This window comes from Mustela lutreola, chromosome 3, assembly GCF_030435805.1.
Source record: "Mustela lutreola isolate mMusLut2 chromosome 3, mMusLut2.pri, whole genome shotgun sequence".
NCBI classification, from domain to species: Eukaryota; Metazoa; Chordata; class Mammalia; order Carnivora; family Mustelidae; genus Mustela; species Mustela lutreola.
In genome coordinates this window covers 155,255,396-155,282,192 of record NC_081292.1, presented here as the reverse complement: position 1 = coordinate 155,282,192, position 26,797 = coordinate 155,255,396, and the positions used below count along the sequence as shown (strand labels likewise).

Genomic DNA, 26,797 nt, shown 5'->3' with positions numbered 1-26,797 from the left:
AAAAAAATGCAGAAAAGTGATTTTATCATTCAGAGCTTTCCTGCACACATTTAAAATAAGACAATAAATTTAATTTTATTTAAATTGAACAAAATACAACTGAAATTAAACCCAAAGGAATTGCTGAACTTAAATGTTATTTTCAAATTTAATGTTTCCCACACACACCCCAAAGAATATTGCTCTAAAGTTAAAAAAAATAGTGTATGTAAAGTATTGACAAGCCAGTATGAGAATCTAGATTACTGTGACTTTAGAGTTCTGTCTTTTCTAGTTACCATATTGTCCATGTGCAAGAGAAGGGTTAAAAAATATGGAGTGACATATAATTAAGGGCTAGAGTATGTGATACAGGCCTTAAGTCAAAGTCTGAGGATAGGAAAGGGGACTCTCATTTTAAAAACCTTAAAACCTAAACTGAAAATTTTTCCTATGGAAATTAGTAGATCAATGTCTTTTTTGGCATTGTACAAGAAAAGAGTTCTGCTACATAAAATAGTTTTGAAAATCTTGGGCGTACATGATTTTACTTGCTCACAACAGCCTTTGGAGTTCTGTTCTTTCCTGGATCATTGAGATTTGGAGTTTGCTGGTGGGGGGGGGGCACACCACCCTCAAGGTGACAGTGCTTGTCAGGGGAGTGGCCAGAATGCCACCCTCTCTCTGCTGGTGCTTTTAGTGATCTCCTCAGGCAGGAGATGTAGGTAATGTACAGGGACAGTTATGTATCCCTTGGCAATGTAGTTGTTCTGAACACAGTAGCACTTTTGGAATTAAACAGAACAGCCCTCTGAGTAGTCCATAATAAATAGATCATGTGTGTTTATACACACCTGTCTCCTAAGTGTTGCCCAGAGCTCTTTTAGCTGGAGGCCATTTGAATTGTGAGCACTAATGTGTATTTGGGGATTCTACCCATAGAAATGACAGTATGGAAGTTGGAGGCATGCTTGACTGTATAAGGACATCGGCTTGGAAAGAAAACATGCTGTGCAGCCTGACAGGCCTTTCTAAGATCCCTTGGCAGGATAGTAACTGGGTTTTTGTGATGACTCCAGGTTAGGCTTTGTTAGATTCCCAAATACTTACTTGTTGTGTACTCTGTGCCAGGCTCTGGGCATATGATGACAAATTAATAGGGTTCCTTACTTAAAATTTAAGAGGGCAGACGGTTTTTGTTTTTGTTTTTGTTTTTAAAGATTTTATTTATTTATTTGACAGAGGGAGAGATCACAAGTAGGCAGAGAGGCAGGCAGAGAGAGAGGGAAGCAGGCTCCCTACTGAGCAGAGACTCCGATGTGGGGCTTGATCCCAGGACTCTGAGATCATGACCTGAGTGGAAGGCAGAGGATTAACCCACTGATCCACCCAGGCGCTCCAAGGGGGCAGATGGTTTTGTATGCAAATACAAGACAGCATAATAAGGGGTACAGAGTAGAGATGAATGGGATATATAGTGGGAGCAGAGGGAAAATGAAGACCTCCACTTTGGAGTGAACACAATGTGGTAGAGACTTGGGGAGTAAATGGGAGTTGTCTAGGTGAAGTAAAAAGATATTCCAGGTTGTGGGCGCCTTCGTGGCTCAGTGGGTTAAGCCTCTGCCTTCGGCTCAGGTCATGATCTCAGGGTCCTGGAACTGAGCCCCGCATTAGGCTCTCTGCTTGGCAGGGAGCCTGCTTCCCTTCCTCTTTCTCTGCCTGCCTCTCTGCCTACTTGTGATCTCTCTCTGTCAAACAAATAAATAAAATCTTAAAAAAAAACAAAACAAAACAATATTCCAGGTTGAGAGAGATGCGTGTATGCTAATAGGGTAGCTGGAATCTGGATTGTAAATGTTAGAGATGATTTCATTCCAAATGGGTCATCCGGGGGTTTTTAAAGTTATTATGGATATTGTAAAAAACATACAAGTAGTGAGAATATAATGAACTGCTATGTACCAATCAACCAGCTTCACAAATACTGACAAAACAAGATTTGCCAATCTTGTTTTACTAACCCTTCACTGATTTTTATGTGGTTAGAGCAATTTAAAGCAAATTCCAGACACTATGTAATTTTCCTTGCAAAGAGTTCACTATGTATCTCTAAGAAGGATCCCCCATGCCATTATCACACAGCAAAATAGAGATAATTCCAAAGTATCTGTCCCACACCAGTCTATATGCAGATGTCCCCTATTAACACAGGTTTATTTATTTATTTATTTTAAAAAGATTTTATTTATTTATTTGAGAGCGAGTGTGCATGTGCACCAGCAGGGGAGGGGGCAGAGGGGGAGGGAGAAGCAGGCTTCCCACTGAGACTGGAGCCCGATGTCTGGGTCAATCCCAGGACCCTGGGATCATGACCTGAGCTGAAGGCAGAGGCTTAACTGACTGAACCACCCAGGTGCCCCTTAACACAGGTTTTATACTTAAAGGGAGCCGTTTTATTATCTAAAAGATTCATTTAATTAGCATACCTAATTTTTCAGGGATGTTGGATAAATGGGGCATTACTCTCATACCGTATTTTTATTCCTTTCTTTAGAAATGTTATACACTTTGTTTGGTCCTACTTTTGATTGTTTTAATTCAGATTAGCCTTGATGGAGAGCTGTGCCTTACAATTTTTTATATTACTTACTTGTCACATTGCAAGATCTATTCCAGGATTTGGAAAACATTTGAAACTCTGAGGGGTAGATTATAAATGGTTTAGGATACCCAGACCAGTTCCTTCGGTTTTGCTTCAGTTTCTAGCTGTTGGTGAGTAATTCATGGGTTGAAAGTGTGGAGTTCGTTCTACATAATTTGGCCCCCACAGCCGTTGAAGTCTCTTTCCTAGCATGCCTTCTTGGCTTGGACCAGTTCCGTGTCCATACTCACATGCCAGGCTTGTTGGAGGCGCCACAGGCTCAGCTTACTCCTTCAGGGGTGGAGCTGAGTCACCCTCCATTTTGATGCTTTCCTCAACTGCTTCAGGCTTCTTTGGCTCCCTGTCCCCTCTCTTCTCCCTACCCTGCGCTCTAGCATTGAATTCTGTGCTCGCCTCTATCATACATACTCCTCTTGCTTGTAGGCAGTACGAAGCGGAAGGGATGGGAAATTTGAAGCCAGCATCATCTGAATTCTGGTTTCTTCTCCTCCCCCTCCTCCTCTCTCCCTCCCCTTCCCCTCCTCCTCCTTTTAAACTGTGGTTGATCACACAGGTACATAACATGAGATCCACCCTCTTAACAAATTTGTAAGTATACAGTATTTTTAACTATAGGCACAAGCTTGTACAGCCGATGTCTAGAACCTTTTCATCTTGCACGACTGAAACTTTATACCCGATGAACAACATTTTCCTATTTCCCCTTCCCTCAGCTCCTGGCAACCAGCCATTCTACTTTCTGCCTCTGAGTTTGACTCCTTTAGATATCTCATGAGTTGGAATCATACAGTATTTGACCTTCTGTGACTGTCTAATTTCACTCAGCATAGTCCTCAAGGTTCATCCATGTCTTAGCACTGACAGAGTTACTTCCTAGTTTAAGGCTGGATGCTATTCCGTGTGTGTGTGTGTGTGTGTGTGTGTGTGTGTGTGTGTGTACTACAGTTTCTTTATCCATTCATCTGACATTTAGTTTGCTTGTAGGCTTGGCTATTGTCAATAATGCCTCGATGAACATGGAAGTACAAAGCTCTCTTTGGGAACCTGATTTCAGTTCTTTTGGATTAATATAGCCAGAATTGGGGTTGCTGGATCATAGGCCTGATATATCGATTTAGGTTAGTAATACAGAACCTGTGCTCTTTGTAATTCATGGCGTAGAGAATGGGTCCCTTCCTATCCACAGTCATCAGACAGACCCTCTTGTTCATGTATTTCGCTGTATGTGATCATAGGTAGTTAGTGCTTCTTGCTTTCCTGATGCCTGTTTTTGACCATGTGTTCAGGAACTTTGAGAATTATTTTGAGGCAAAGTCATCATTTTCCAAAAGGGAAAAAGCAAACCAAGCTTTTATTTGCTGGTCATTCACAGCAGCTGTGTCACTGAGGAAGTGTTAACACTGCTTTTGGTTTTTAAATCACTGTGTGTTATTCCTTCCCAGGACTGAAAAAAATTGCAAGGTTGGAATTTTCTGGATTGTTAACAAGATCAAAAAGCAAAGATATGAAGCCAAGGGGGAAATGTCTTTCTATAAAATAGCGGTGGAAAGCAGAAAATGCTAGAATTCTGTAGTAAATGATAGGTGTTGCAAAAATAAGCTTTGACCAGAAAATGAAGGTTACAGTTTTTCATGTTATTTTTGAATTGGGATACAGTTGAGCCAACTAGAGTTTTTAATGTTGTCTAATTTTTTTTTTTTAATGTTGATTTAAAAATGTACACATAAATTTAGCTTTGTTAACAGGGTTTTAGAACATGACTTGATTTCTTTGGAGAGAAGACTTACCTCGTTTTTATATTTGTAATTTCAGTAGCTATAGGTGTTAGCTTTGGAGTGGTTTGTAAGAAATTCACTCCCCTCCACCCAGGGAAGACACAGTTATAGCCATTTCTCCGATTTTCCTCAGGTTTCACCTTCGAACTCCTGAAGGAAGCTGCAGTGGCGTCAGCATATCCACGGTCAGTGTGGGGGTGGGGGGGCATTTTTCTCACAGAACAGACAAGTCCTATTTTCTCTTGCTTTGTTGATGTTTTGTTGCTGGGATTTGCATTTCTGATAGGTTAAGATCTTGTGACTTATTTGTGTTCTGGCCTGGGGACCCTCTGCTTTTTGTGATCTGAGTCATTTCCTATTGAGGCCCCGTTTGGGCCTAGAACTCCCTGCCCAGGGCTGGGAGACATGTAGCAGGGCAACAGACCTACTGTTTGCAGCTGGGAGGAAGTCTAGTGTGCCAGGAGGAAAGAACAGGCGTCTTCAGTGCTAGTGGCCTGGCACATGGTGGTTTGGAATGGCCCAGCACAGCACAGCAGCCTGACCGGGGCATCCGTGTTCCCTGTGGGTCTAGAAAAGACCTCTGGTTCCTTGGAGGATTGCCAAGGGCAAGGAAGGGCCTCAGCCTCCAGAGACTTGCAGGTTATCAGAACCAAGTGAGGGTGAGTGAGGCCTGTGGAAAGCAGGAGAAAGAAGTCGAGTCACTAGACACTGGGTCAGGGCCGGTTAAGCAGCAAAAGCAACTTGGCCCTAACTGTTTAAATCTCTATTCTAGAAATTCCCTCTGGATTGAGCCAAAGCAGCGGGGTGGGGCAAGGGTCAAGAGGCCTCAGCTGTGGGAAGGAAGGGCTGTAGAAGCTGAAAACAGCAGGCCAGGCCTGGATGTCCCGACAACCTTGACTTCCACCCTCTTAAAATAGAGAGGTTTCCCGTACCCCGGTAGGTCATTGTAGCCTGTTTGTAAAATGAGTGGGTCTGAGACACATTCAACAATGAGCTTGAAACAAAAGTCAGAATTGCTTTTGTGAATCTGGAAATAGATTTAGTTTTTAACTCAGTTTAGATTAAAAAAAAAAAAAAATCCCTTGAAGGAAGTGTAAACCATGACCTTTTATTATGAACTGCCACTTAAATGCATTAAACTACTCTCTTTACTAATCCCAAAGCAAGGCAGTACTTTTGAATGCTACTACTTACCAAGACAAAAAATATGAAGTTACCCAATAATCAGTTTCTGAATAGATAAATGATTGAAGTTGTTGGAGGTTAGATTGCTCTTAGATGAGGAAAAACTCACCCTAACCTTTGTGGTTCAGATAAGTACATGCAATGATGCAGAATTTATTCCTTGTCTCTATGTCCGATATAGATTAGTTTCCAAGCTAAACCAAGCTTGCCCCATTGACTATAGAATCCTAATATTTAAACTTTTATTTTTTAACTCCTTACGAAAGCAGGAAGATCATCATCTTTAAAGACTATAGAAAAGCTTGGGCTTATGTTAACTATACTGGCATTAGAAATTTAAAAAAAGGAAAAAAGAAATGCTTGAGCTATTTTAAAACACACTTATTTAAATCCCTGTTTCCTTAAAAATGAAACAAGATGGGCTTGGGAGGGTGACAAACCCTAAGAGATTCTTAATCTCAGGAAACAAACTGAGGGTTGTTGGAGGTTGGGGGTAGGGAGAGGGTGGTTGGGTTATGGACATTGGGGAGGGTATGTGCTGTAGTGAGTGCTGTGAAATGTGTAAACCTGATGACTCATAGACCTGTATGCCTGGGGCAAAAAATACATTATATGTTAATTTTAAAAAATCCCTCCTTCCTTAAGACCATCTGGGCTTCTAGACAAAGGGAACTGGGGGAGGGCAAGCAGGCATCAGCTGTGAGTTGCAGAGAGGTTGGGGACATGGTGTCCATGCATGGTATCCCTCTGCTCAAGGAAGTTTAAATCTGGTAAGGATGTTAACTATAAGCACCACAAGAAAATGGAGATGATGAGAAGTGCCAGTGTGTGGCGAGGATGGGAGTAGGCAGACGGAAGCTTCCCGATCAGAATGGCAGTGCTGTACCTGCCTTTGAAAGTCTGTCCCAGGGTTCAGTAGTGTTGGAGACCACCAAGAGCCAGCACTCTGCAGCTGGATAGAGCATCTTTTCCTATTTTTGAGAACACCTGGGTCCTGAGGACTGAGGTTGGCCATGTGGGCATCTTCCCTCTGGGATAGAGTGGCTTGGAGACCTACAGAAAGTGAAAATAACCTTCTCTTAGTGCCAGGATAATCCTTCAGGGCCACGCTGTTTTGAAATGCTTTGTTTTGGTGTCCTTGGACACTTTTGGGGATTGAAAGTCTATTTAAACCATAACAACCTGAAATCTACTGTTTGGGATTTTATAAATTGTCCCTGTCAGTCATACTTTCTCAGGGCTGTCATTGTACCTTAATTTAGCAGTTACCCACCACCCTCTTAATTTGCAGTGGCCTGGGAAACCAAATATTTCCCTCCTGTTAGAATCCTATCTAGAAGAGCTCTCAGGGAGGGCCTACGAAAGAGGTGTTGGACAGAGGTGGGGAGAGGCTGGCTAGTTCTCTTCTAGCTGTGTGTGTTTTGAGCTGTGTGAAGGATTGCAGATGTTGGCAGCTGGAAAGACTAAATTTTGGTTCCTAGCTGCTTTTAGCTTAGGACTCTGTCCCCTCCCCTCTTGTCCCCACTAGTGTGTAATTCTCTTCTCCCACCCATGCCTGAGCGATTTTGTCCTGGCAAGAAGAGCATGAATGTTTGTTCAGGGACAATGAGACGAAGGTAAAGGAAGAAAAACTCAGGGCTGAGGCGAGGGTTCGGTCAGTTAGGCACTATTCTCGAAACCAAGATGCATGGAGCCGTGTGGAAGATACAGAGGCACGATGTGGAGCCTGCCTTTAAGAAGCTTAGCATGTAGTTGGGAGAGAGAACTAACAGACCCGAAATCCCAAGTGGAAGTGCTGGAGAAGTTTTGCTCTGGGTGTGCGTTCAGAGCAAAGGGACTGAGTCGGGAACCTTGAGCCAACCGTGCTGGGGGCCAAGCGGTATTTGAGAAAGTGCTCTTGCAGTGACGCTGGAGAGACCAGCTTCCCTGGGAACATGTAACCCCAGCGGGCAAGTGGCAGAAGCTCTGGAGACGCTTAGCAGCACATCTGGTGAACCCATTTCAAAGGGGGAGTGCGTGAGGGTTTGTGACTGGCTTGCTGACTGTTGTGTCTGTGTGGCTGATTAAAGTGCAGGCCCTCGGGCTCTACTCAGGGTAGTGTGGTCCTCTTCTCATGCGGTCCGAGGTGGTGTCCAGGGATGACCTCATTCTGCTCCTGTGGCCTGCAGGACAGACTTTGGGAAACACTGACGAAGGATGGATTAGGCAAAGCCGATTAATTTTCCCATGAGAGACAGAAATTGGGAAGGAGGCATCCGAGCTCGGCTGCCTGATGTTTGTCACTGTTTCAGAAGGACATGTAGAGCAGGTAGCCTAAGAATTAAGGACCAGGGAAGGGAGAATAGAATTAACTGCTCAACTGGAGACGGCCTTCCCGTAGTCCTCATCCTTCACCCAAATGTCCGTGTCCTCCTCAGCCAGTCACTGTATTGGAGAGCATGACGATGCTAAATTACGATCACGTCCGGGGTCAGCCCTTGTTTGAGCCAGCTGGGTTTTAGGCCTAGGGAAGCTGTGGTTTTTGGGTGCTGTAACTCTAGGAAGTTTTCCTTTAATGATTATGTGCTTTGTTAGATTTGGTGAGCAAGGAAATGCGGATCGTCAGTTAAAAAAAAAAAAACAAAACAAAGCCAAACAATAACCCTGTTAATACTGTTACTGGAATAACCGGGAGAAATCATGGGGTAAATATGGTTCAGTAGATTCTTCCCATATGAAAACCATATTTTAATCACTTCTTACACAGCAAACACTTGACATGGGAATGTTCTTTACAGATGAGCTTTGAATTGTTCCCTCTTGCCCTCCAGGGCTTAACTCCGGGAACGGCCCAGGCTGTGCCACTCCTGTCTTCTCCTTGAGGGAGTGTGTCCTGCAGGCCACGCCTTGCACCCACTCCAGTGCACACCACCTGCAAATTATTATGCACTTCAGCTTCCCCCAGCTCTGTCCCTGGTCCCTTTGTTTGTCCTTCCACCCTCCTTTTTAAGGCATAAATATTTCCTGCTGCCCCCACACCAGTCAGGTAAAAAGAAAACTGCCCCGGGATAGCCACCCCCCCCCTCCCCGTGGTTCTAGGCCCGGCTATACCTTAAGATCAGCTGATCAGCTTTATAAAGGCTCAGCATTTGAGCCTCATCCCCAGAGATTCTGTTTTCATTTTTCTTGGCATCAGAATTTTTAAAGCTTGCCCGGAGATTCTGATCCGGCGGTTAGGATTGAAAGCCACCTTGGTATGGGATGTAATGACACAAGCAGTGCCTGCGTTTCAAGGAAAATGGAAGCTGCAGGATTTGAAATGAAAATAGGTACTTTATATTGTATATATATATATTTTTATTAACATGGAAGATGTTATTTGTTTCAGGGGTACAGGTCTGTGATTCATCAGTCTTACACAATTCACAGCTCTCCCCACAACACATACCCTCCCCAGTGTCCAGCACCCAGCCTCCCCATTCCTCTCCCCCTTCCCCTCCAGCAACCTTCAGTTTGTTTCCTGAGATTGAGAGTGGTTTTGTCTTGTTTCATTTCTCCCTCCCTTCCCCTATGATCCTCTGCCTTGTTTCTCAAATTCCTCATATCAGAGAGATCATACGGTAATTGTCTTTCTCTGATTGACGTATTTCACTTAGCGTATAATACCCTCTAATTCCAGACACTTCATTGCAAATGGCAAGATTTCCGGGGGTTTTTTGTTGGCTGCATAATATTCCAGAAAATAAATATTTTAAAATAATGCCTTTTACTACTCCTGTCCCCAGGGCATGCGGAGTCCCTGAGGTTCTGCTTCTCCCTACCTTCCATCTTTATTTAAGCCTGCTTTCTATTAAGCACCAGCATTCAAAATGAAACAAAACGAGAACATTCCTTTCCTCTTGTTAGCATTTCTGTGGTATTGTTTTCCACTCTGACAGTTGACTGTGACCTGCACCTCCGTGAACTCTCATGTGACCTTCGTCCCCTCTCTGGGCCTCATTCCTAGTGAAGCAATGTTGAGGCTGCAGAACTCTGTGCAAGGAGAGGATGTGGACTGTCACATGCAGAACCAGGGGTCACAGGCTTTGGTCCACGAACATGCACAGTAATTGGTTTTGTGGTCTGAGGAGGCCCATTGCTAGGGTTTAGGGAGATAACCTGAGGGATAATAAAAATTCTTTTTGACGAATACTTACTTCGATTGGATAAACACCTTGGGAGTCTCTTTGTTCATCCTTGAAAGAGAGTGATGGCCAGGAAGTAAACCCTAATAATTCTCAAAAGCATTTTAAGGTATTTTTTTTTTCAGGTGCCAATTAAAAATTAGATCTGCAAATTAAGAGATACTGATTGGCAATTGGGGGTTATCATTCATCTGGTCTCTAAACACCTGTGTTTTACGTTCCATAAAAATTCTTCCAATAAGTACACTTTTTTGTCTTTTGAATTTTACAGGAGAATATTTTGTGGCATAATGCTAGTTTTTCAAAACTTTCTTGGGCCCAAATTTTGGGTTATACATTGAAAGTGATTGGAGCCCTTCGAATGGAGGAATACTGAAAAGCAAGTAAAAAGAAAGTTGTCCTTTTTTCTCACCTAACATTGATTCTGAAGGCATAGTTTCTGAGTTGGGGTGAGTGATCTCACTGCAATTCTAAGTAACTTCTCAAACACCACTCAGAGTTCCTCTGGTCTCCTTGACCTGCTTTTTTCCCCTTTCTGTAATTACTGAATATGGATGACCCTTAAAACCCATGTAGGACCAAATACAGAATCTAAACTCTGTGATCTCATCACCACAAAAACAGGCTGTAGGGACAGTCTCTCTTCTTGCAGGAAGCCGCCTCCCCTTGGGACCTCTGTGACTCTGTAATTTATAGTGGTGCCTTTGTAGTCTGGGACTCAGAAGGGACCTTTCCCCTTGTCCTTACAGAAGTGGTGTAACAGATGGGTTCCTCTAGGTGGAGAAGGGGCTAGAGCGAAAATATGTGTGTGCATAACCTGTTGCAGATGTAATTTTGATGGTGCCCGCACATCGGTGGGTCCTCTGGGCAGAGGGTCTGCCTGACAGCTGGTGTATTGTGGGCTGTTGATGGGTATTCTTTGAGTACTTGTGTGTATTTTAGGTGTGGCTGGGACAAATGAGAAGGCTGCCTTTTCTGCTTTAAGAAACGAGGCTGGCTGAAGAGCTTGCGTCAGCTGTGAGATGGAGCCACTCCCTGGCTGCCAGAACCTTCTGTAAGGAGGCAGGTGATCCCTTTTATGAGCGAATAATAGGGCCGCCCTGGGACACCAGAGCCACGGCTTTCACCAGGTGGTGCTGTCTCTCAGTGAAGCTCTGGTGTTACGCTTGAGCTTGGCGACTGGGGCCTGGAGGCCTCGGCAGCATTTGTAGGCTATCGCTGAATTCAAGATGAGGCCATTTTTGAGGAAATGTTTGACCCAAGGTTATCACCGGGTCCATGTCGGTTTCTCCTCTGCGTTCTGCTCCAGCAGGATCTCTGCTGTCTCTGCAGTGGGGCAAGACTTGAACCCGTCCTCGGTTTGCTCCCCGAGAAAGGCTTCTATGTTCAGTTCTCATCTTTGAAGTCCTGGTGGGGAAGGGGGGCATGTCTCCTAGAGCTTCTCATTAAACAGACTTAAAGGGGAGAGAAGGCCTCCACCCAGCCTTTGCGTGCACGAACCTATTAGGCTCTGCTGCCCTGCCAAGATGGTTTTGTGGGCCTAAACGTGACTATACACGATTCTGTCCTTTTTGGCAGGGAAGCCCAGCAGCAGTGCTTGTGAGGGCATTGATGTGGACTGGACCTGACGGCTGGTCTGCTTGGGCATGGGTCGCACCCTTGCAGAAGAACATTTCCCTGGCAAGTAGGCCGAGTCAGTCATGGGAACCTGCTTTTGGAGTCCTTCATTCAACAAGCATGTACTGGGCACCTGCCTCTTCATGTGACAAGGGCAGGAGGTCAGGGTAGGGGTGGTAGTTCAGACAAGCCTTAGAGAAATTGGTAGCAGGGGAGGTAGAGGCAGAAGGAAGCAGATGCTAGAGCTCAGGTCCCTGAGAAGAAGGACTGGTGTAACTCTGTGGGGGAGGGGGGCAGAGCATGCAGGGGGATATTGGAGCTGTGCTAGGAGGGTGACTAATTTCCAGAGTGGGAGAGAGGTGCTTCAGGATGAGGGAACAGGAGAGCAGAGGTGTGAAACTGGGCAGTGTGTTCAGAAAGAGTGAGCTCTGTAGAGAGCTGGGACCCGTGAGGACTGGGGCAGGGAATGTGGGAACTTCAGTACCCGGCCTGTTTTAGGGAGGTTCTTGGCCCCTTATCTCAAACCTTTGAAACATTTCTTTGTGTCCTGGGCTGCAGACCTATTAGCATCACTTAAAGGGAAAACCTGAGATAGAAGAAGTAAACAAATACTTCAGTACCCTGCTCCTGACGGGAGGCTTTCAGTAAGTGTCTCCTGTCAGCTCAGATGGAGGGCATCAGAAGAAAGAATGAATTTTCTTGCTTTTGCCAGCCGGTCACCTTGCTTTCCCTTCTGTTAAGAGTATGTTTTGTGCTGACGTCTCTTTCCTTTCCATCATGGCTTTGTCCGGAGTTTCCGGGAGGTGGTAGCTGCTTTTATAAACTCTGTGCTTCTTGTCTCCTAGGGGAGTGTGCCCACAGGATTTCCTTTGTCCAGTTCTCTCTCTAGCTTTCTGTGGTCAGCTTGTCCAGGGGAGCTTTCTGGGTGCCCCCCTCACCCCCGAGTGAGACCGCCTCTCCCTGTGGCCAGCACGTGGAGTCTGGGATGAGGCATGGTGGGTGGGACCCACGGAGAGACCCTGCTTTCCAAGATGAGTTATTCTCTGAAAATTTTGAGGGCTTTGAAAGTAAATTGGGATTTTAGTCAAAGAAATTTAAGAATTAAAAAAAAAATCGTGTCTTAATTACTGTGTTAAAACACTCTTATTAATAGGGATGCTTCAATATGGTTTTCTTTCCCCTTTCCATTTTTTGGTGCCCATATCCAGATTTGGGTCTCTGTATGGTTCATAGCACAGTACCGCACTGAGAGGATATAATACATGTTGTGTGACTAGCTTAATACCTTACTATTGACAGTTTGCAAACACAGAAGTCCTATTAACTTATTCTGAGTTGTGTCTTTTCCCTTCCCTTCAGAAACTTTAGGAAACCTGTTAAACTCCTGTACTATGGTTTTCCGGTGCTGCAGTTTTATATGTGAATTTTCAAACAAAAATCCCTACTTCAGGGGTTTGGGTAAGCCTGGAGGCTCCTGATGGGTAAAACTTTTGTTCTGTTCACATTGTTGGTTGCATTCCCTATCTCTAAGGTGTGGCAGTTAGCAGGACTCAAATATTCCCTCTTTCCTTTGAGAAGAGAGTTCGCTGAGAACTGGGTCTTCCAATTCCATCTTAAGTGAGCACAGCTTGGAGGACTGTTAGTTATTTATGTTCAGCTGCTCACAGTTGAGGTCACGGAGCAGGCATCCCCAGGAGGTCCAGGACAGACTGGTTGACTGAGGGCTCTGAAAACTGCCCTATATTCCTTCTCTGTGGGTGTTGGAAGAGGTCCCCTTAGGAGATGGGAGTCCAGGTTAAAGCTGCTTCCAAACCACTGTTAATTCTTGAAACGTGCATGTAACATGCAGGTGAACTCTGCCATATGTCCTGTGTGGCTTGCTGGCAGGACTTCAGGTTCTGCCCTGACCCCTCCTGCCCCATGTTGCTTGTCATAAAGAACACAATGGTCACATTTCCCCTAAAACTTTGCGGGATCCTGCGGAAAGGTAAAGCTTCTCAGCAGGAGCGTGGCTGGGGAGTACACAGCAAAATCCAAGGTGAAGCTTTAAAAATTAGAATACTTGGACTCCCCCCACCCCCACCCCAGGTGTGCTGAACTAGAACTTCGGGGTTGGGGAGGGAGTCCCTGCTATCTTTTCTTAAAACTCCTCAAATGGAGATAGTGTATAACTTCTTGAAAAATATTTGTATGTGGACTGGACTTAAAAACAAACTCTTAGCCTGAGCAGATGTCTGGGGGAATTATTTTTGAGCTCTTCTAACTAGTTTAACCAGTTCATACAGCCAAGCCAAACATTCCCTTATTGTGCCATAATTTGCATGGTAGAACCATTTTATAACTTTAAGTTAGAATTGCCCAGGACAACACTTTTTACTGTTGTAAGTATACAATAAAATAGAAAAATGACACTGATGAACAGTTTTCGAAATTTAATAATAGTTAATGCTTATTTAGGAATCCGGGTGGGAATCTGTTCAAATGGAATTTCACCCAAAGAATGCAGAGATTTGCATATTGAAACCAAAGGTTTTTGACCTATGGTAACACATTTTTCAAACTAGTATTGAAATAGCAATTTAAATGTATTGCCCCCAGAGATTTATTAGACAGGAAATTTATTTAGTAAGGGATAGATTTTTTCTTCTCTTCCAGGAGGTTTTTGGGTGGTAGAGAATTAGCTAGGTTTTCTTTATTCCTTCCCTGGGACCAACTTCAGGAAGTGGATAGGAGCTTTATTTATTTATTTATTTATTTAAGATTTTATTTTTATTTATTTGACACAGATCACAAGTAAGCAGAGAGGCAGGCGCAGAGAGAGGAGGAAGCAGGCTCCCTGCTGAGCAGAGAGCCCGATGTGGGGCCCGATCCCAGGACCCTGGGATCATGACCCGAGCCGAAGGCAGAGGCTTTAACCCACTGAGCCACCCAGGCACCCCCGATAGGAACTTTCATAGCAAAGATCATGTTAAATGTTTAACTGTCTCTTTTGCAAATTCCCTTTCTCTGAAGGAAAATCTTGCAACTTGTTATTTGAGGTTTTAATACTTAAAGGTTTGATGGAGAATGAGTTTATGTTTTGAGATCAAAGAATCTTACTGTTGAGGCGGGACCTGACAGATGACCTGTTACCTGCTTTTCATTGCCTCCGTTTCATGGAAACCACTTACGCATGGCCTCTGATAGAACTCTCTGGCATGACTTTTTTTTTTTTTTTAAGAGATTTTATTTATTTATTTGACAGACAGCGATCACAAGTAGGCAGAGCAGCAGACAGAGAGAGGGAAGCAGGCTCCCTGCCGAGCAGAGAGTCCGATGCGGGACTCGATCCCAGGACCCTGAGATCATGACTGAGCTGAAGGCAGCGGCTTAACCCGCTGAGCCACCCAGGCACCCTTAGCATGAATTTTTTGTAGCACTTGATAGTACTGACCAGTCCTCATTTGAAACTTCCTTCTTGGGTTCCTTTGCATCATTTCTGACTACATGTCTTCTTTTTTTTAATTTCTTCCTAGGTCATACTGTATTTGCCCTTAAATGTTCATGTTCCCTGAGATTTGATCCTTGGTGGTTTTTCTTTCAGTCCGCTCAGCCTCCTTGGGGGACCTCAGTGCCTCTGTGGTTTCAGCACCACCCACGTATTAATGACCCCTAAGTCTTTCTGTGAGTTCATCCTCTTGTCTCAAGCAATCTCTTGGACGGTTCTACTTGGATGACTCCTATTTACTTCTAAGTAGGAATCTCCAAACTGAACTCCTTTCCCTCCCAATACTTGCCTGCTTCCTGTCTCCCTGCTCCCCGCTACCCCACTCACATAAGTCTCCTTCTGTCTGTCTCCCTGCTTCCCTCCCCCCAACCCCCCGACTCCCACGAGTCTCCTCATCCCCAGACTCCTGCCTGCTTTTTCCCACTTTGGTCATTGGCATTATTCAAGCCAGAAAATGTGTGACTCATCCTTCATCCTCCCTCAGCCAGTCCCATATCTTCATTTGCAATTAAATTCTATCATTTTAATAACCTAAATAAAAAAGGAAAAGGCCATTCCACTGACATTTAAATATGGGCATTAAAGTTGTAGTTGGGCTTATATAAGCAGACCCAATAACACGAGACAATTATGACCATTTCTATAATGTACATTTTGTACTCTGCATAATCCTAGATATCATATGTTATTTCTAATTTTCACAACTATTCTGTGGCATATTTGTTATATTTGAGGATTTTTTTTTTTAAGATTTGCTTAGAGCTAGAATGTGTGGGGGTGAGTGGGGAGGAGGGGCAGAAGGAGAGAGAGACTTAAGCAGCCTCCACACTGAACTTGGAACCCAGCGGAGGGAGGGTGGGTGGTACTGTTTCTCAACCCGAGATCATGGCCTGAGCGGAAGCCAAGGGTCAGATGCTTATCCAGGTGCCCCATAAGTGTGGAATCTTAAGTTTCAGAGAGTTTAAGTTACTGGCTCAAGATCACAGGGCAAGTAAAGCATGGTGGGGTTGGGACTGCGGAATATTAAGCCTGTGGGTTGGTCTGCCTGACTCCAAAACCTTTGACACCATGTCACTCTGTCTTGCTGTGTTCCCATGGTACTGCCATGCAGTTTTAGACTTCTGGTTGATAGGTTGGTTTTGTTGAGGGCAGGAACTGGGTGTTACTCAGATCTCTATGTCTTATATATTTTTTCTTCATAGCAGGTGCTAAAGACAAGATTTTTTTAAAAAAAGATAGTATTTATTTAGATAGTGAGGGTGCGTGTAATTGTAGAATTGGTGGGGAGGAGCAGAGGAAGAGAAACAAGCAGACTTCATGCTGAGCACAGAGCTGGACATGGGGCTTGATCCCACAACCCTGAGATCATGACCTGAGCTGAAGTCCAGTGCCCAACCAACTGAGCCACCCAGGCATCCCCAGCCTCTCTTGTCTTTTAAAGTTTTTATTTTAATTCAGTTTCATTAACATACAGTATTGTATCAGTTTCAGGTGTACAATATAGTGATTCAGTACTTCCCTTCCGTATAATACCCGGTGCTCATTGTGCCCATTGCACTTCTTAATCCCCATCACCTATGTCACTCATTACCCCCAACCTGCCTCCCCTCTGACAACCCTCAGTGTCTTTTTTTTTTTTTTTAAGATTTTATTTATTTATTTGACAGACAGAGATCACAAGTAGGCAGAGAGGCAGAGAGAGAGAGAGGAGGAAGCAGGCTCCCTGCTGAGCAGAGAGCCCGATGCGGGACTCGATCCCGGGACCCCAAGATCATGACCTGAGCCGAAGGCAGCGGCTTAACCCACTGAGCCACCCAGGCGCCCCCTTCAGTGTCTTTTTTAAGAGTGTTTCTTGATTTGTCTCTTTTTTTCTTTTGCTTGTTTTGTTAAATTCCACATATGAGTGAAACCATGTAGCATTTGTCTTTCTCTGACTGATTTCTCTTAGCATTTTACTGTCTGGCTCTATGCATGTTGTTGCAAATGGCAAGATTTCATTCTTTTTTATGGTCGAGTAATATTCCATTGTATAGTGTGTGTGTGTGTGTGTGTGTGTGTGTGAATATATATGCCTCATCTGCTTTATCTATTCATCAGTCAAGTGACACATGGGCTTCTTCCATAATTTGGCAATTATAAGTAATGCTGCTGTAAACATAGGGGTGCATGTTTCCCTTCAACTTAGTATTTTTGTGTTCTTTGGGTAAATATCCAGTAGTGTGACTGCTGGATTATAAGGTTGTTCTGTTTTTCACTTTTTAAGGAACCTGTGATTGCTGGATCATAACATTGTTCTATTTTTCACTTTTTAAGGAACGGTCATACTGTTTTCTACAGCTTCTGCACCAATGTGCCGTTTCACCAGTAGTGCAAGCAGGTTCCTTTACCTCTACATCCTTGTTAATACCTATCATTCTTGTGTTGTTTTTATTCATTCTGACAGGTGTGAGAATGATGATGAGCATCTTTCATGTGGCTGTTGGCCATCTGGATGTCTTCGGAGAAATGTCTGTTCATGTCTTCTGCCCATTTTTTAATTGTATTATTTGCCTTTGAGTGCTGAGTTATGTCAGTTCTTTATATATTTTGGATACTAACCTTTTATCAGATGTTATTTACAAATATCCTCTTCCATTTTGTAGGCTGCCATTTTGTTTTGCTTCCTTCATTGTGCAGAAGCTTTTTATTTTGATGTAGTCTAAATAATTTATTTTTGCTTTTGTTTCCCTTGCCTCAGGAGACCTATCTAGAAAGAAGTTGCTACTGCCAATGTCAAAGAGGTTACTGCCTGTGTTTTCTTCTAGGTTTCAGGTCTCACATTTAGATCTGTAATCCATTTTGAATTTTCATGTATGATGTAAGAAAGTGGTCCAGTTTCATTCTTTTGTATGTTTTTATGTAGTTTTCCAATACCATTTGTTGAAGAGACTTTATCCCGATGAATGTTCTTTCCTGCTTTGTCAAAGATTGAGCATATAATGGTGGGTTTATTTCAGGATTTTCTATTCTGTTTTATTGATCTTTGTGTCTGTTTTTGTGTTAGTACCATACTGTTTTGATTACTACAGCTTTGGGTTTTTAGTTCTTTTGTTTTTAGGACTTAATCTCTACATCCATTGTGGGGCTCGAACTTATAACCCCCTGATCAAAAGTCATGTCTTTTACCCACTGAGTCAGCCAGGTATTGCAGTTACTAAAGCTTTGTAATATACTTGACTTTTGGAATTGTGATGCCTTCTGCTCTGCTTTTCTTTCAAGATTGCTTTGGCTAGTTGAGGTCTTTGTGTTTCCATACAGGTTTTAGGATTGTTTGTTCTAGTTGGGTGAAAAATGCTTTTGGTATTTGGTAGGGATTCCATTAAATGGGTAGATTGCTTTGGGTTGTAGAGACATTTCAACAATATTTGTTCTTCCAGTCCTTAAGCATGGAATGTCTTTCCATTTCTTTGTCATCTTCAGTTTTTTTCATCAGTGTTTTATAGTTTTCAGGGTACTGGTCTTTCACCTCCTGTGGTTAGGTATATTCCTAGGTATCTTATTCTTTTTTGTGCAGTTGTAAGTGGGATTGATTCCTTAGTTTATTTTCTGCTGCTTCATTATTAGTGTATAGAAATGCAACCGATTTCTGTACATTGATTTTTGAATCCTGAGCTTTCACTGAATTAATCAGTTCTAGCAGTTTTTTTAGTGGAGTCTTTGTGTTTTCTATATGGAATATCATATCATCCGTAAATAGCTAAAGTTCTGTTTCTTACCTGCTGATTTGGATTCCTTTTATTTTTCTTGTCTGACTGCTATGACTAGCACTTCCATTACTGTGTTGAATAAAAGTGGTGAGAGTGGACATCCCTATCTTATTTCTGACTTTAGGAGAAAAGGTCTCCGTTTTCCCCCACTAAGGATGATGTTAGCTGTGGGTTTTTCATATATGGCCTTTATTATGTTGAGATATGTTCCTTCTAAACCTACTTGGTTAAGAATTTTTATCATTAATACTATTGTATCTTGCTAGATGCTTTTTCTGCATCTCTTCGTGTATCACATTGGTTTTGAGAATATTGAATCACCATTGCAACCCAGAAATAAATCACATTTGATGATGGTGAATGATTTTCTTTAAATGTACTGTTGAATTTGGTTTGTTGAGAATTTTTGCATATATGTTCAGCAGGGGTATTGCTTGTAGTTCCCTTTTTTAGTAGTCTTTTTTTTGGATAGAGTATGCACTTGCATGTGTGGTATGGGGGGGTACAAAGGGAGAAGGGAAGAGAGAATCTTAAGCAGGCTCCACATCCAGCAGAACTTAGTCTCACAACCCTGAGAGATCATGACTCAAGCTGAAATCAGGAGTTGGACGCTTAACTGACTGAACCACGTAGGTGCCCCTTTAGTGGCATCTTTATCTGGTTTTGGTATCAAAGTAATGCTGTTCTCATAGAATGAATTTGGAAGTTTTCTATCTTGGAATAGTTTGAGAAGAACAGGTATTAATGCTTCTTTAAATATTTGATAGAATTCACCTGTAAAGCTGTCTGGGTGTTTTTTGATTACAGATTTAGTTTCTTTTCTGGTTATCTGTCCAAGTTGTCTCTTTCTTCCTTTTTCAGCTTTGGTGGCTTATGTTTTTTAGGAATTTATCCGTTTCTTCTAGGTTGTCCAATCAGTTGGCCTATAGTTTTTCATCATATTCTCATGATTATTTGCATTTCTGTGATGTTGACTCTTTCTCCTGATCTGTGATGTTGAGTAATTTCTTGGCTAAGTCTTTTAGATGTTTATCAGTTTTATTGCCCCCCCCCCCCCCTTCAAAGAACCAGCTCCCGGTTTTATTGGTCTGTGCTGTTTTTTTGTTTTTTAGTTTCTGTGTCATTTATTTCTGCTCTACTCTTTATTATTTCCTTCTTTCTGCTGGCTTTAGGTTTTGTTCTTTTTAGCTCCTTTGTGTGTCAGGTAAGGTTAATTGAGATTTTTTTCTTACTTCTTGAGATGCTATAAATGTCCATCTTAGAACTGCTTTTGCTACATCCCAGAGATTTTAGACCATTGTTTTCATTTTCATTTGTTTCCATGTACTTTTTAAATTATTTCCTGGTTGATCCATTCATTCTTTAGTAGGATGTCATTTAATCTCTATGTATTTATGTTCTTTACAGATTTTTTTTCTTGTGATTGACTTGTTCTCATAATGTTGTGGCCAGAAGTTATGCATGGTATGATTTTGATCTTCTTGAATTTGTTGAGGTTTGTTATGTGATCTATTCTGGAGACTGTTCCGTTATACTTGAAAATGTGTCTTCTGTTTTAGGATGGAACCTTCAGAATATATGTTAAGTCCATCTGGTCCAGTGTGTCATTCAAAGCCATTGTTTCCTCATTGATTTTCTGTTTAGATGATCTGTCCATTTTTGTGAGTGAGGTGTTATAGTCCCCCTACTACTGTAATGTTATCCATTAGTTTATGTTTGTTATTAACAGTTTTATGTATTTGGGTGCTCCTGTGTTGGGTAAATATATATTTATAATTGTTACATCTTGTTGGATTGTCCCCTTTATTTTTATATAGTGTTCTCTGTCTGTTGTTACAGTCCTTGTTTTAAAGTCTGTTCTGTCCAATATAAGTATTGCCACTCTAGCTTTCTTTTGATGTCCATTTGTGAGGAAAATGGTTCTCCATCTCCTTGCTTTCAATCTGCAGGTGTCTTTAGGTCTGAAATGAGTCTATTGAAGAGCCTTTCCTTTTTGTTTTTAAATGACAGCATGTGAAAATGTAGAATCCTCTGACTCTCTGGTCATGCTGTTTGAATCATTCATATGCTGGTCATAACGAAGGCAGAAAAGGCCCTTTCAAGTAAAGACCTTGTTAATGAGAATAGCATAGATGGACCTAGTTGTTAGCTTGAGGTTAAATGTGCTAGAATAGATGAGGGTATGACCTATGAAAAGCAGAGAGTACATATGTAGGTAGAGGCAGGTAAATAAAAGCAGAGTCTACTGATGTTTTTTTTATTTGGTTAAATTGCTCTTGGGAGGATGGATTTCAACATGAGTTGTGCTATACCAGACAAACTAAATCACGGACAGGTGTACTACACTTTGTATCCTTATAGGTCTCACCTTTTACCCTGTCCTGGGAAGGAAATATTCTTTGTTTTCCATCACTGTTCTCCCTCCTGCATCAGATTTTGGTAACAAAAGTTTGTCTAAGGAGAGGGTCCCCTTCAACGAATACATAAAACCAATTTGTCACTGTGGAATTTAGAAACTGTGTAACCTTTCAAAGTCTCAGGGTTTTTTTGTTTTTTGTTTTTTTTACAAAGTTGTTTTATAAACTTGGAGGCAATGCTGTATTTTGCAGGGTTGTCACTGTAACGTGACAGAGATAATCTCTGTCCACAATTAAGAGTTAGGTCCACAATGAAGAGTAGGTCTTATTGTCCCCATTTAGTTATCAAAAGCCTTTATTTCCTTTTTTTTTTTTTAAAGATTAATTCATTTTAGAAAGCATACACGTGTGTGCAAGTGGGGGAAGAAAATCTCAAGTGGACTCTCTGCTGAGCCTTTGCAGAGCTTAATTCCATGACCCTGAGATCATGACCTGAGCCAAAATCAAGAGTCAGACACTCAATGGACTGAGCCACCCAGGCACCCCAGAGACCTACATTTTTTAGGTTTAAAAAGACTTTTGCTGGTCCATCAAGAAAAAATTTTGGAAGAATTGATGTGAGATGGAAGGGGAAGAGGAGAGTCACAAGCCGTGGTTCTTTGGTATTGGACCCTGAAGAGTGTGACATCATCAGCTGGGACTTATTAGAAAGAAAGTCTCAGCTTCAAACCAAACCTAAAAGTCAGACTGGGTGTGGGGCTCAGCAGTCTGGCTTAACAAGCCCTAGGGGTGATTTTGATGCACTTTAACTGGTGGAAAGTAAGAGAAATCAGGCCGCAGGCCCTTCAGGTGGTCCAGTTGTGGGAATGATGATTACCTCCCCAGAGTGGTGGGAGGGAGTAGAGAGGAGCTGGAACTGGTGAGACTTAGTCATTCGATTGGCTACTTCTTAAGACCAGGAAGAAGGCTATGAGGAGGTAGAGGCTTGGAGTCTGTGGACTAAACGGGGAGGTCGGGGTGGGGGTGCTATCAACAGGAACCCAGAACCCACACTGGTAGGAGATGGCGGGGGGTGTGGGTGTTGGAGTTCCAGGGAACAGGAAGATGAGTTTAGTTTTGGACATGTAGAGTTTGTGTTGCTAGAGTTGATGTCAGCGAGCTGGAAATAAAGTATGAAAACTACAGCCCAGGTGAAACCACGGGGAGACCTGTTTGTGAGTTGCCCACATGGAGGTGGCCGTTGAAGTGGGAATTCACATCAGTTTTCCAAGGAAAATGGTGCAGAGAAAAGAGCTGAGGTTGACTGGTTTGGAATGGGATATTTGCGATGATTGCATTCAGCTTCTGTCAGAAGCATAAGTATAAAGTTTAAGTTAAGTATAAAGTTTAAGTATAAAATGTAGGAATATGCGGTGATAATAGTTTTAAATAAAACCAGATTATCCCAGTTCCTTTGGAGTTTTGTCATAATGCTATCTTTAGAGGCCCCCTGCTGTGTGATAGAGGCTGGTCTTGTACATCATCCAAGCTTGGGGATCCAAGGCTTAGGGTTCCAAAGACTAGGTTCCTAGTGTTTTTTCCTCTGAGAGAGAAGTGGAGTTAGTGTTCAGAGTGAAGGTGGCCTGGGGTTGGCTGCTGTGTTTCTCTGTCCCAAGTTCTTTCTGTGTCCAAGGGGACAATTAGAGTTCTACCTCCTCTTTGTGAGGACTGGACAGGACCCCTCACCGTGGAAAAACCCCACAGTGCCAGCCAAAGTTTGCTTCTCTGTCCACCTGTGCTGTCGTTTTCATGGTGTCTTGTTGAATTTGTGGAGTAAAAGTCTTGTATTTGTAGCGGGTTTACAGTATTGATAAGAAGAGGTAATTGTAAGTAGTCCTGAGTCTCAGTTGGAGATGGAAGGCTTCGTACTTTTCAATGAATTATCCATACACGGAAATATGCGTTTTATTAGGTTTATGAGAAGGCAGAGGGAGTTGGCTTGGGAAGTTTGCCTAAAAACGAGGACCAGGCATTTAAAAAGCTTATTTTATATCCAGCTCTGTTGTAGACCCACATATTTTGCTGTAGCTGAAAGATGTTTCACTGAGATCATGAAAACTTAGTACATCTGTGCAGCATCTTCATTATATCGAGAACAATTGCACTGCCAGGGTTTCTAATTCAGCGTTGTTCAAGGAACACGTGTTCCTGTTTTTCACTAGGTTCCAATCGGGATGTTTTTCCTTAAAGGGACCACACACTTGTATTTAGAAAATAACTCTGTAACTGTGCTACAAGTACAAGGGACCTTGTAGGTGTGGAGACTGTAGCATCTGAAACTCACCCTTCCACACTGGCTCCCCCAACTGGAAAGGAGCGTGATCTAGGTGTATTTGTAGGGATATGTGGGTGTGGTTTCTGCGCCATCTCCCAGTTCCAGTTTTGGTCCTTAGGTCTGAGATATGTTTCATACTGTTTGTATGTGTTACAAGACGCAGAGACAGAATCCATGATCAAAGGTTTCCCTGCAGAGTTGCGAAGGGCTTTAACCGAACCTTTCCCTGGGTTTTTGAGAAGAGAAGTCTGATGTTTGTCTGTGGCATGTGCCCTCGCTCCTGTGCAAAGCTTGAACTTCATAGGTTTGATGGAACGCTTACGGGACTCCCGAAAAGAACACGTGTAATCTCCACGCATAGGAATTATTCTGTAATTCACAGTTTACCACAGTGCCGTTTGCAGTTGGGTCGGGTGTGAAAGCCACCGGTTTAGCACGGCACTGCTCTCCCAGCCCTTCTACGACTATGCCAGGCTCGCATCCTTCTGGGAAGTTGAGCGGCTGCCATGGCTGAAACTGTGAGCCAGACTTAGGTAATTTTATTAGTCTAGAAAAAGTATTACGCTCCTGCAGCTGTTGTTGTAGGTCCCGACCGTGAAAACAAAAACCGTCTCAGTTACCCAGGATCCATGAGAACTTGGCAGTGGCCCAGTGGAAGTCCATGTATTTTGGACTCTAAATTTTATTTGTCTTACTATGGGTATCCCCTGGTTTAGGGTACGCAGCTGGGGAATGGCCTGACTGTATGAGGCGGTGCGGGTGGGGGAACCTCGAAGACACCCCTGAGCTAGGAAGCCTGACCCAGTTAATTGGAGGCTACATCTTCTGGATTTTAAACACTTTAAAAAAGGATAAGGATAGAGGATGTATCAGATATTAAACTGGTAAGAACAGATACTACACTTGATCTTAGCCAAAAGGCCAAGAAGCAATAAGGAGAGCGTCCAAGAAAACAACATAACCATAATAAAATACGCTTGTTCCATATACTCAGCCTGGCTTTCCTGTTTGTGTCTGTTGTCTCACAGTGTAAATTCCCACAGGTCTTTCTCTTGCAGCGCCAGGCTGGTTATTGTGGGTGAGTTGGTCAGTAATCTGGTGGTGATGGACCTTCTTGTTAAATAGAACTTTTATAGATCACTATGGAAATAAACTAATCATGGGACTTGGCCTTTAATTGCCAGGAGTGGTGCCTGTGTGGGATTGCCCATCTTGTGCCAGTCAGTAAACGACTGTCTAATTTTCTGTCTAATTGCAGTGGTTCTGTGAGTAGGAGAAAACTGCAGTTCTGTGTTTCTAGAAGCTCCTGGCTCCTGGGCTATTAGCAGAGCACTTAGCACGTCTGCGTAGTTGTCCCATTGAGTCTGACTGATTCTTTGGGTCAGAGTCTCTAGTCCTTGGGGTCCTTGGATGCACTTCAGGGGATCTGTAAATGTGGGTGGGTGGGGAAAAAATGACTTCTTGGTTTTCAAGATCTCTAGAATGTCGCTTTTTCTCTGTCATGAAAGTGGGCAGCCTCACATATGGTCAGTAGCACCTGTGGCTTTGGCAAGTAGAAATTAGATTCTTGTATCATGTTGTGGGAGATAGTTGAAACTATCACTTATGCTCATCTTTGCTTAGAGAATGGCAGTAGCTTTTAGACCTGCTGCTGTGTCTTGTGTGCGTTAAGCACACATTGACTATTCTCCCCCTTTTGCTGTTTAAATATTTTTATATCTGTGTTTCAGTATAATTGATTTTCTTTGTAAGGGTATATTCTTTGTCAGAATCATTCAGAAACACTCTGAGAGGATCTGGGTTATTGAAGCAGTCCATGATACTTAAAAGGTCACAGACTCCTGCCTCAGATGGCACCCTTGTAGCTCTCTTACTCTGAGACCAGATTCGTTAACGTGGGGAGGGGGGGAAGTCAACCCATTTGGTTTTGGTTTCCTAGCATGAATTGTCTTTGATTTTGGGGACTCTGACTTTCCCCCATTTGGGGGCTGTTGGAGTGAATTAAAAAAAAATGACCCTCTACCATTTCTGGGTAACCTTTCTTTTTTTTTTTTTTTTTTTTTTTTTTTTAAATTTTTTATTTTTTATAAACATATATTTTTATCCCCAGGGGTACAGGTCTGTGAATCACCAGGTTTACACACTTCACAGCACTCACCAAAGCACATATCTGGGTAACCTTTCTTAATGGGCCCCTGTAAGCAGTCCCCTTTAAGATTGCTTACTGCAACCAAGTGTTTATGGCCAAAATGGTTTCCCTTACAAATTTCAGGTTTAAGACTATACAGTGCTCTCTGTGTTGATATTACTTGCTTTAACTATGGAGGGGAGAATGCCGTGTGACTTGTATGAATTTCATTTAGCTCTTCATTGTGTTACCATGGCAGGCATTCCCTAGTTTTATTTTAGAACTTGATAACCTTGGTTAAAACCCTATTATATCTATATCTGGGTAAAGCTGCCCAGAAAAAGAAAGCCTGGACACCAGGATACCTTTGCCACCTTTCATCCCCTTTCAACAGGCTTTATGCAGTTCATTCAGTGAGATGGGGGGTGGGGTTTTGAGCCTCTCATGAATCACACTGCTCCTAACTTCGGGGTGTTAAGAATAGGGGAAGCGTTGCCCATGTGACACTGTGGTCTCTGTCCCACATACTCTTCCCCACCGGTGATCTGGCCCAACTGACAGTGTTGTTCTTCCCATAAGCTCACAAATCCAAGTGCTTGCTTGCGTTTTGGGGTATGATGCCTCCAGGTCACCAATGTTGATAACACTGGTGTTTGAAATAACTCCGAGGTGCCTGAGCGAGTACACAGTAGGATTCTCTCCCAAGAGGCAGTTTTTCTTTTTTCAGGATAGATTTGAGACATGGGATGCTGCTGTGGGTGGAGGGGTGTGTGTGTGCGGCCAAAGATGATTTTTTTTTCCCTCTGTCCTATTAGGAAGTTTTGTCTCTTTGACCACCTCATCAGGCCCCTGAAAGCTAGTCTGTCTCATTTTTAGCCAAAAAAAAAAAAAAAAAAAAAAAAAAAAAAAAGGGGCATAAGATAGAGACTGTGTTGTGTTAGGCTCTGGAGCACAACTACTGGGATGGGGAACCTGGCTGTGCTCCCATGAGCTATGTGACCCTAACAGATCACTAGTCTCTCCGTGTCTTTGTAGAATGGAGATATTTATAGTACCTTCTGCGGAGGGTGGTTGTGAGGAGTAACTCTCTGTGGTCTACATGCTTCGAACAGGGCCTGGTACAGAGTTCATGTCAAATAGATGTTATGGGCTGCACAGTTCAGTCACCTGGGGGAGTTCTGAAAAACTACACTGGGTATTGGGAACTCTGATCCTAATGAAATCAAGGGCTTGGGGGCAGGTTATAACCTTGTTCGGAGCATCCTCAAGAGTCACTGACAGAAGTGGAGGAGGGATTTTGATGTCTTCTGTTCCAGGGCTTTAAGTGAATGATCCATCTGTCAGCTACATAAGCAAGAGATTTTTGTGTAATGAATAGCTGCCT

General features: G+C 42.9%; 1 protein-coding gene and 1 pseudogene across 9 annotated transcripts in view; one reads left to right on the top strand and one right to left on the bottom strand.

Moving 5' to 3' along the window:
• The window catches only part of TANC1 (tetratricopeptide repeat, ankyrin repeat and coiled-coil containing 1), a 230,649-nt gene that overhangs the window by 41,971 nt on the left and 161,881 nt on the right, over positions 1-26,797 (top strand). The window lies entirely within an intron of this gene.
• On the bottom strand, positions 24,097-24,218 carry LOC131828228 (U2 spliceosomal RNA; annotated as a pseudogene).